Here is a 10,947-nt window from a genome sequence, read left to right as displayed (position 1 = left end):
CCTACCGCGTCGGCTGCCGCCGCCGCGTTTTTCTTTCTCTCTCATCCATCTTTTAATTCCCCCTTTTCCCCTTGTGCAGCGCGGTTGAGGTGTCCTCTGCGGAGAGACAGTTACTGCGCTGCACTTAATTCCATATTTTCACATCTCCTACTTTAGAATCTCTCTTTGCGAGGTCGCCTGAACACCACCCTCCCGCGATAAAAACGCGGCGCGCGCGACCGGTCGCGCGTATTCCGATCTCGTTTGCTCGGCTACTGACAACGTTGCGATGCCTCCCCAGCCCAGCGGTAAGGCCGTGAAGAAGGCCGGCAAGGCGCAGAAGAACGTGCGCGCCACCGACAAGAAGAAGAAGCGCCGCAGGAAGGAGAGCTTCTCCATCTATATCTACAAGGTGCTGAAGCAGGTGCACCCGGACACTGGAGTCTCCAGCAAGGCCATGTCTATCATGAACAGCTTCGTGAACGACATCTTCGAGCGTATCGCCGCGGAGTCGTCCCATCTGGCTCACTACAACAAGCGCTCGACCATCACGAGCCGGGAGATCCAGACTGCCGTGCGTCTGCTGTTGCCCGGCGAGCTGGCCAAACACGCCGTGTCCGAGGGCACCAAAGCCGTCACCAAGTACACCAGCTCCAAGTAGGCGACCGAGCGCTCGTCCGCCCAGCCCACACCCAACGGCTCTTCTCAGAGCCACCCAAAGTGTCTGCATTGGCATTGGGATGTAGTGAGAATCTCGACAATTCCGTCCGTTCCCTCTGTTCGACGCTTCCTCGTTTAGAAAGAAACAAGAAAAAAACCCGACGCGCGCTGTCGGACAACGCGTTCTCATTGCGACAGCGCGTGTGTGCTAAAAGTTTTGTAGCAGAAACACACAGAACGCCATGCGCTCAGCACAACAACACAAACAAAGCAAGTATAGGGCGCGTGAGCCGACTCCGCGCGAGCGGCCACGTTCGCCTGCACTAATTACCACGGCGCGTGTTTCGCACACCTAGGCTGATGAGGCGGTCGTTGTTGCACATTTACGTAATTCTGATGTAGCGTAAGCTTTAAAAGCAGGCAGCCCTCATCCCCCCCTTGTTTTTTTTTACATTTTATTTCTTCTTTTTTCGGTCGACGCGCATTTACGGGTCCCGAGGTGTGCCTCTATGGCTGCTAGAACTAATGTCATCGGTCGCTGCGTGTGCTAGAATGCCCACTCGGCGGCCGCCCGCACGTATAGAGCAGTGCTCCGGGCTGAAATTTAGAGCCGCGTGCTGTCAGCGCCGCATCGCTGTAGCAGTGGCTGGCGAGCGGAAATGCGCTAGCACGTTCACGAAGCAGCAGCGCGTAAGGGAAATTTTACGCTGTTATTACAAATCTAGTAGTAATTTGAAGTGGAAAAAGAAGAGATGCGCGCGGCTCTCCGCATACTGCGTAGCAGTTTCGCGCGCGTCCTGCGTAGCTGCCTTCGTACGGGCTGGGGGCGATGGGAGAGGGAGGAGGTCGGAGCGCCGCCAGCAGTGCCCTCGCTCTCTTCCGTCCCCTAGAATGCTGAATTTGGCTCGCGCGCGCGTCTTAGGCTGATTTCGCTGACGCTATCTACGAGGCTACGTAAGCTATCGCGACGAAATTTGACGGTCGTGTGGGCACCAGTCAGCGGTGCCTGCGTGCGAAATTTCAAACGCCTGAGGCGAACGGAGCATGAGCGCGCCCTGTTTTGCGACTAGTGATCAAGCGAACGATGTTGGCGTGGCTGAGTTTGAAGTTGTGCGCGCGGTGTGCTTTGCGGCAATGACCAGGGTGCACTTGCAAGCGTAGCCGAGCTAACGGTGAATAGAACGAGTAATCACAATTATGAGAACACAATAAACTTGTTCCTGGGGCGCGACACGAGCAGTGAGTGCGTGCAACATACCACAATAACATTGTTGACACGTTTGTTTTTCTCTTGGCGAGTTGAGCAAAATAAGAAGGGAGGCGGGTTGAACATCAGCCTACGTTGCAGTGTGAAATGCCCAAAAAGAGACAACATAGGAAAAACAAAAGTAAACTCTGCGATTGTGTTACGAGGCCACTTGTCTTGAACTCAGTGCGTGGCCTAAGCAGGGCTCAGTGCAGCAACCAGCGACTCACTCGCGAAGAGAGGCCGCGCTGTCCGTGAGCCAATCGGCGCGCGTTCATCCTCCTCGCCCTTTTTTTTGCGGCGCGGCTTCCTCGCTCAGTCGCGGCGCAAGGACGCGGCATTCGCTTTCCTGACTCGCTCCGAAGCAGCAGCAACAGCCGAGATGTCTGGACGTGGCAAGGGCGGCAAGGGCTAGGATTTGGATTACCCCGAGTGCTAGGAGTTCCTAAGTTCGGTGAGTAAGCCAGCGGCTTCTCATTCCTCTTCCCTTCCAGGCCGTGTTCGCGTCTCTCGAGTTTTGCTAGTTTGTCTCTCTCTAGTGTGTCTAGCAAGCGCTAGCCACGCGGTATCCCAACCGCGATGGCAAGCCAAAAGCGGCTCAAGCCGTTCACGTTCTTCGGGCGAGTCCCGCATGGCGTGACCACCGTTGAACTGACGAAATGTTTGACGTCAAAGTTCACGAAGAGTGAGTTGGGCGGTGTGCAAGATTTCACAGCTGGAAAGTATGAAATCTTCCTGAAGACGCGCGCGGCGGTCGAGCGGTTTTTAACCAATCCCGTCGTCGTGATCCGGGAAACAGCAGTCCAGTTCGAGTACAGAGGAACGAGAGCTAAAGTAGTGCGAGTATTTGGTTACTCCGCTGAGCATCAAGATGTTGAACTGTCGAAGGCAATGGAGAAGTACGGGAAGGTCCTGAGTGTCACACGCGAGAGCGTACCCGGGTTTCCTTCCGTTACGACCGGCATCCGCCGAGTTAAGATCGAAATGTCGACCCCAGTGCCAAACTTCCTGGAGGTTATCGACACGACTGTTCAATGTGAATTTGAAGGGGTCGTGCGAGTGTGCAGGCGCTGTGGCGGCGAAGGCCATTTTGGCGCTTCCTGGGACACTCCGCAATGTGAGAGGTGTGGAATGTACGGCCACGTGGAGTGCAATGACCCTTGTCCCAAATGCGGAGAAGACCACGCGGTCAGCAAGTGCACAAAACGCACGTTCGCTGCCATGACTAGTGAGGGGCTTGAAGCTGACAAAGAAAATGCAGTCGTGGCCGACTACTGGGAATCAACAGCACATGGGTTGGCCCCCCTCTCGGCCCCTGGAGCTGTGGACAAAGACGCTCAGTCGAACATGACCCCCCTCACCCCCAGGGAGCCTGAGGGACTCACCTGAAGCATAGGGGAGGAGACCAAGTCAGACCATGATGAGCAAAAGACTAGTTCGCCCCTGGTCGCTGGGGAGCCAACAAAGTCGGCAAGCAAAAGAAAGCGAAAGAGCAAAAAGAACACCCCGAACACCACCCCTACGAAGGAAGGAACAGGTTCGGGAAATGAAAGTCCCAGCTCGAAAAGCTCGAGCGATAAGCCGCACCACAAACGGCAAATCCTCGCAAGCAGCAGTGACGAATGCAACTCCGAAAGCGAGACAGAAAGTGTCGTAGAGATGCCAAGAGCAAAATCGCTTTGCGAATTCTGCCACCTGAGCAGCTGTGACTGCTCCTTAATGTCAGACAACGCGTACTCGTCGTCTAGTGAGGGCTTGCCCTCGGTCGTTACCTCTCCTTAGGGGAAGGCTGCCTTCTAAACCTTAACTTAAGCGCACCTTCTCCCGTCCTTCCAAGATGGCTCTTTCGCTAAAGATAGCTTCTCTCAACTGCCGGGGTTTGACGAGAGCAGCTAAACAAGCGGAAGTAATACAATTGGCACGCCAGATGAAAATCGATATACTGGCACTTCAAGAAACGTACATTCACCACATCGATCAGATGAGGCAATTCGACTTAAAATTTGACACAAAATCATACTGGAATTTTGGAAGGAAGGGCTCGGCTGGTGTCGCAATTGTTTTTCTTAGAGAATTAAATTTAAAGGTACTTCGTTATGAAAGGGATAACGCGGGCCGCACGCTGAGCATTGACTTAGATAATGGTATTAGAACAATTAATGTTTATGCCCCCTGTAAGCGTGGTCAAAGAGAATATTTTCAGTCATTAGAACATTATTTAGTTGGACCTACTAAAGTGATCCTTTTGGGTGATTTCAACTGTGTCTTAGAAGCAAGCGATAGGCGCTCTCACCGAGGCGCACCTACGCGTACTGGGCGAGACTTCAATAGCGCCCAGACACTGCGCTCCTTAGTAGATGAAATAGGGCTCATAGACGCGTGGAAAGCCTTACAGCCTGGTCGCTCAGGAATGACATGGACGGGTCGCGGCTACGAAAGCCGCATCGACCGCTTGTATACTTCGAACGCATTGGCGCCTTCGCTACAATCTGCGTGGGTCCTTCCTACCGCACTGAGCGACCATAAATTTTTAATCTTTCGCTTCTCCGATTATGATTTAGCTCCGCGAGCCAAAGGATGCTGGCGCCTTAACATAAAACTTCTAGAAGATGCACGCGTAGTTGAGGACATTATCAACTTGATAAAGAGCTCCCTTAAATCCCCGCCGACCGCCACAGCATGGGAATGCTTTAAAGTAAACGTTAAGGAATGTTTCCAAACATGGGGCACTAAATTAGCCAGAGAAGAGCGTGAGGAAATAAGGAAAGTTTCAGATGCCATTTTAATTCTTAGTGCACCACTATCGCAAGGGCCAAGCATAGCAGGCGCTCTTGTAGAACTCAGAAAAGAGCTCCACAGCTTGCTAAACAAAAGATGGGACCGACTTCGAGCTACAGCGCGCGCGGAAAGGTGGGAGAGAGAAACATGGTGCTCTCGGCATCTCCTACGCCGCCGCCTTGCTACAAGAAGTAACATACTCTGCGAAGTGACAGACCCAGACACGGGCGTCACAAAAACAAAGCCCGAAGATGTAACAGAGGCTGCTAGGTCCTTCTACGAGCATCTGTATAAGAGAACTAATTGCAATCCCACGTCTTTCTCTTTGGAAAGCCCAGAAACCAGCCCCATAGTTATAGATATGCCATTTCAAGCAGAAGAGCTTTTTGAAGCCCTTAAGGCAATGAAACAAAACAAAAGTCCAGGAACAGACGGCCTCCCGCCCGCCTTTTATACAAAGTTTTGGCCCCTCCTGGCAAAATACTTTACAGCCCTTGTAAACGCATCCTTAGAAGAAGGGTCGCTACCAGTTTCGCAAAGGCAGGGTTTAATCACGCTTTTATGTAAAGACGTAGAAAAATCTTCAGACCTCCGAGCGTGGCGCCCTATTACGCTGCTAAACAATGATTATAAGATTATCGCGAAAAGCCTTTCGCTCCGTTTGACGCCCGCCCTAACAAACATAGTCGGGACGTACCAAGCATGCTGTATTCCGGGCAGATCAGCTGAACTACACGGCTTAGGATTAAGAGACCTATTAGCGTGGGCTACATCTAGAAATTTGCCCGGCTACATATGCTCACTAGACCAAGAAAAAGCGTTCGATAAAATAAGCCACGAATTTCTCTTTCAGGTATTGCAACAGGCAGGCATTAGTAAAGAATTTTGTAAACAAATCCAGTGTTTATACAATGGCCTCACTTCAGCGGTTATAGTACAGGGAAGAACGTCAGAAAATTTTCATATAGAAAGAGGTGTGCGGCAAGGCTGCCCACTCAGCCCACTACTGTATATACTCGCCATAGAACCACTACTACAACAAATCGCCGCTGATGACAGTATTAGCAAATTCCCCCTTCCTGTAGGTCCGCACTGTACTCCAATTTTCGCATACGCAGATGACATTACAGTAGTAGTACCAGATAGCAATTCTGTTTCTAGCTTGCTAAAAGTAGTTGATCGGTACTGTCTAGCAAGCGGAGCAACCCTCAACCGCGCTAAAAGCGCAATTATGAGCCTGCACCCTGAGCCTGGATCATCAGGACTTTTGCACGGCTTGCCTCAGAAAAAAGAAATTAAGATGCTCGGCTACATATTTGACAGGAAGGGGCCCTCCCAATCTAACTGGTTTAATGCAGAAGAAAAACTCCGAGAGAAAGTTATTAATTATAGCACATTGAAATGCCCCATTACAGCACAGGCAAATATAATAAGAAGTTTGTTGATATCTTTTCTGATGTATACCGCGAGTGTGCTTGATATTCCTAGTGGAGTAAAAACGAAGCTAGAAAAGATAATTTTTCGCTTCCTCTGGCAAGGAGGCCCTGACAAAGTAAAACGGATAATTGTAAAACTGCCACGATTTCAAGGTGGCCTAGGCGTTCCGGACTTGAATGTAATGGCACTAGCCTTACATACCAAGTGGACGCAAATTGCCCTAGACTCAGACATTCGCTTAACCAAGATGCTAACTTCGTTTTTTCTCAGTACGAAAATTGTTGTGTTCACTGGTCCCCCACTGTCGCATTCTGCTCCCCGCTCAGAATTTCCCCTACCCTTTTATAAAGAAGCCGCAAATGCGTTATGCACATTGAAGAGCATACCCAACTTTGATTTGACGAGTACGGCGCTCAAAGTGCTTATAGAGCACCTGTCACCGAAGCTACCACGACAACTGGTGCCTTTCAACAAACCGGCCGAAAAGCCGAGTTGGCATTTGATATTGGCAGATTTCCTCGATGCTCGAAGAGCATCATTCATGAGGCGCTTTGCACGCGGATGTCTGCCAATAAGGAAGAGAGCCTTTGTATCCGCCACGGGCGGTCTGAACAAGAACTGTCCATTCTGTAATGCCAGAGAGACGCCCGAGCACATCTTTTACGAGTGCCTGATCCCGGCAGCACTGATTGAAAGAGTGAGAAATATTTTCAAGCTGCCGGGAGTGCCATACCTGACTGTCCGGTACATGAACCCACTCCCTAAAGAAGGGATAAACCAGCTCACTCTGCTGATGATTGAGTGCAGCTATCAGGTGTGGCTGGCGAGATGCAAGGCAACGTTCACGGAAAAACAACCGGGACTGCACGAAGTACTGGCAAAAATCAGGAAGGAACTGTGGTTCCACCTGGAGAGGGAGAGACGTCGATTGGGTACACTCCAATTCTCCCGAACATGGTGCCGACCTATGATAATTTTTTCCCAACGACAAGGAAAGATAGTTGTGGAGTTCTGAAGAACTCGATCGCCACTTACAAAGGCGCCGGCAGCGCGCTCCAATACGATGCTATGGCGTCGAGAGCCGCTCCCGCTAGAGTACGGTGGCTTGATCCTGTTCTGAACATGACCTCCGCCTCGAACCCCAAATCTCCTTCACCCCTGCGGTGTTGGGGACCTTGCTTGAGGCGGTTGTACGGATGATGATGGTCGGCTGAGATCTGAACTCTCATTAGGGGACAGCACTTTTTGAGCTGCCCTCTCTTCCATCTGACAAAGCAAGGGCGGCAAGGGCTAGGATTTGGATTACCCCGAGTACTAGGAGTTCCTAAGTTCGGTGAGTAAGCCAGCGGCTTCTCATTCCTCTTCCCTTCCAGGCCGTGTTCGCGTTTCTCGAGTTTTGCTAGTTTGTCTCTCTCTAGTGTGTCTAGCAAGCGCTAGCCACGCGGTATCCCAACCGCGATGGCAAGCCAAAAGCGGCTCAAGCCGTTCACGTTCTTCGGGCGAGTCCCGCATGGCGTGACCACCGTTGAACTGACTAAATGTTTGACGTCAAAGTTCACGAAGAGTGAGTTGGGCGGTGTGCAAGATTTCACAGCTGGAAAGTATGAAATCTTCCTGAAGACGCGCGCGGCGGTCGAGCGGTTTTTAACCAATCCCGTCGTCGTGATCCGGGAAACAGCAGTCCAGTTCGAGTACAGAGGAACGAGAGCCAAAGTAGTGCGAGTATTTGGATACTCTGCTGAGCATCAAGATGTTGAACTGTCGAAGGCGATGGAGAAGTACGGGAAGGTCCTGAGTGTCACACGCGAGAGCGTACCCGGGTTTCCTTCCGTTACGACCGGCATCCGCCGAGTTAAGATCGAAATGTCGACCCCAGTGCCAAACTTCCTGGAGGTTATCGACACGACTGTTCAATGTGAATTTGAAGGGGTCGTGCGAGTGTGCAGGCACTGTGGCGGCGAAGGCCATTTTGGCGCTTCCTGCGACACTCGGCAATGTGAGAGGTGTGGAATGTATGGCCACTTGGAGTGCAATGACCCTTGTCCCAAATGCCGAGACCATGGGGTCAGCAAGTGCACAAAACACATGTTGGCTGCCCTGACTAGTGAGGGGCTTGAAGCTGACAAAGAAAATGCAGTCGTGGCCGACTACTGGGAACCAACAGCACTTGGGTTGGCCCCCCTTTCGGCCCCTCGAGCTGTGGACAAAGACCCTCAGTCGAACATGACCCCCCTCACTCCCAGGGAGCCCAAGGGACTCACCTGCAGCATAGGGGAGGAGACCAAGTCAGACCATGATGAGGAAAAGACTAGTTCGCCCCCGGACAATGCGACAGTGGCAAAGGTCGCTGGGGAGCCAACAAAGTCGGCAAGCAAAAGAAAGCGAAAGAGCAAAAAGAACACCCTGAACACCACCCCTACGAAGGAAGGAACAGGTTCGGGAAATGAAAGTCCCAGATCGAAAAGCTCGAGCGATAAGCCGCACCACAAACGGCAAATCCTGGCAAGCAGCAGTGACGAATGCAACTCCGAAAGCGAGACAGAAAGTGTCGTAGAGATGCCAAGAGCAAAATCGCTTTGCGAATTCTGCCACCTGAGCAGCTGTGACTGCTCCTTAATGTCCGACAACGCGTACTCGTCGTCTAGTGAGGGCTTGCCCTCGGTCGTTACCTCCCCTTAGGGGAAGGCTGCCTTCTAAACCTTAACTTAAGCGCACCTTCTCCCGTCCTTCCAAGATGGCTCTTTCGCTAAAGATAGCTTCTCTCAACTGCCGGGGTTTGACGAGAGCAGCTAAACAAGCGGAAGTAATACAATTGGCACGCCAGATGAAAATCGATATACTGGCACTTCAAGAAACGTACATTCACCACATCGATCAGATGAGGCAATTCGACTTAAAATTTGACACAAAATCATACTGGAATTTTGGAAGGAAGGGCTCGGCTGGTGTCGCAATTGTTTTTCTTAGAGAATTAAATTTAAAGGTACTTCGTTATGAAAGGGATAACGCGGGCCGCACGCTGAGCATTGACATAGATAATGGTATTAGAATAATTAATGTTTATGCCCCCTGTAAGCGTGGTCAAAGAGAATATTTTCAGTCATTAGAACATTATTTAGTTGGACCTACTAAAGTGATCCTTTTAGGTGATTTCAACTGTGTCTTAGAAGCAAGCGATAGGCGCTCTCACCGAGGCGCACCTACGCGTACTGGGCGAGACTTCAATAGCGCGCAGACACTGCGCTCCTTAGTAGATGAAATAGGGCTCATAGACGCCTGGAAAGCCTCACAGCCTGGTCGCTCAGGAATGACATGGACGGGTCGCGGCTACGAAAGCCGCATCGACCGCTTGTATACTTCGAACGCATTGGCGCATTTGCTACAATCTGCGTGGGTCCTTCCTACCACACTGAGCGACCATAAATTTTTAATCTTTCGCTTCTCCGATTATGATTTAGCTCCGCGAGCCAAAGGATGCTGGCGCCTTAACATAAAACTTCTCGAAGATGCACGCGTAGTTGAGGACATTATCAACTTGATAAAGAGCTCCCTTAAATCTCCGCCGACCGCCAACGTTAAGGAATGTTTCCAAACATGGGGCACTAAATTAGCCAGAGAAGAGCGTGAGGAAATAAGGAAAGTTTCAGATGCCATTTTAATTCTTAGTGCACCACTATCGCAAGGGCCAAGCATAGCAGGCGCTCTTGTAGAACTCAGAAAAGAGCTCCACAGCTTGCTAAACAAAAGATGGGACCGACTTCGAGCTACAGCGCGCGGAAAGGTGGGAGAGAGAAACATGGTGCTCTCGGCATCTCCTACGCCCCCGCCTTGCTACAAGAAGTAACATACTCTGCGAAGTGACAGACCCAGACACGGGCGTCACAAAAACAAAGCCCGAAGATGTAACAGAGGCTGCTAGGTCCTTCTACGAGCATCTGTATAAGAGAACTAATTGCACTCCCACGTCTTTCTCTTTGGAAAGCCCAGAAACCAGCCCCATAGTTATAGATACGCCATTTCAAGCAGAAGAGCTTTTTGAAGCCCTTAAGGCAATGAAACAAAACAAAAGTCCAGGAACAGACGGCCTCCCGCCCGCCTTTTATACAAAGTTTTGGCCCCTCCTGGCAAAATACTTTACAGCCCTTGTAAACGCCTCCTTAGAAGAAGGGTCGCTACCAGTTTCGCAAAGGCAGGGTTTAATCACGCTTTTATGTAAAGACGTAGAAAAATCTTCAGACCTCCGAGCGTGGCGCCCTATTACGCTGCTAAACAGTGATTATAAGATTATCGCGAAAAGCCTTTCGCTCCGTTTGACGCCCGCCCTAACAAACATAGTCGGGACGTACCAAGCATGCTGTATTCCGGGCAGATCAGCTGAACTACACGGCTTAGGATTAAGAGACCTATTAGCGTGGGCTACATCTAGAAATTTGCCCGGCTACATATGCTCACTAGACCAAGAAAAAGCGTTCGATAAAATAAGCCACGAATTTCTCTTTCAGGTATTGCAACAGGCAGGCATTAGTAAAGAATTTTGTAAACAAATTAAGTGTTTATACAATGGCCTCACGTCAGCGGTTATAGTACAGGGAAGAACGTCAGAAAATTTTCATATATAAAGAGGTGTGCGGCAAGGCTGCCCACTCAGCCCACTACTGTATATACTCGCCATAGAACCGCTACTACAACAAATCGCCGCTGATGACAGTATTAGCAAATTCCCCCTTCCTGTAGGTCCGCACTGTACTCCAGTTTTCGCATACGCAGATGACATTACAGTAGTAGTACCAGATAGCAATTCTGTTTCTAGCTTGCTAAAAGTAGTTGATCGGTACTGTCTAGCAAGC

Source organism: Dermacentor andersoni, chromosome 7 (assembly GCF_023375885.2).
Source record: "Dermacentor andersoni chromosome 7, qqDerAnde1_hic_scaffold, whole genome shotgun sequence".
In the NCBI taxonomy this organism is placed as follows: Eukaryota; Metazoa; Arthropoda; class Arachnida; order Ixodida; family Ixodidae; genus Dermacentor; species Dermacentor andersoni.
The sequence above is the reverse complement of the archived record's forward strand: the minus strand, read 5'-3'. Positions refer to the sequence as shown.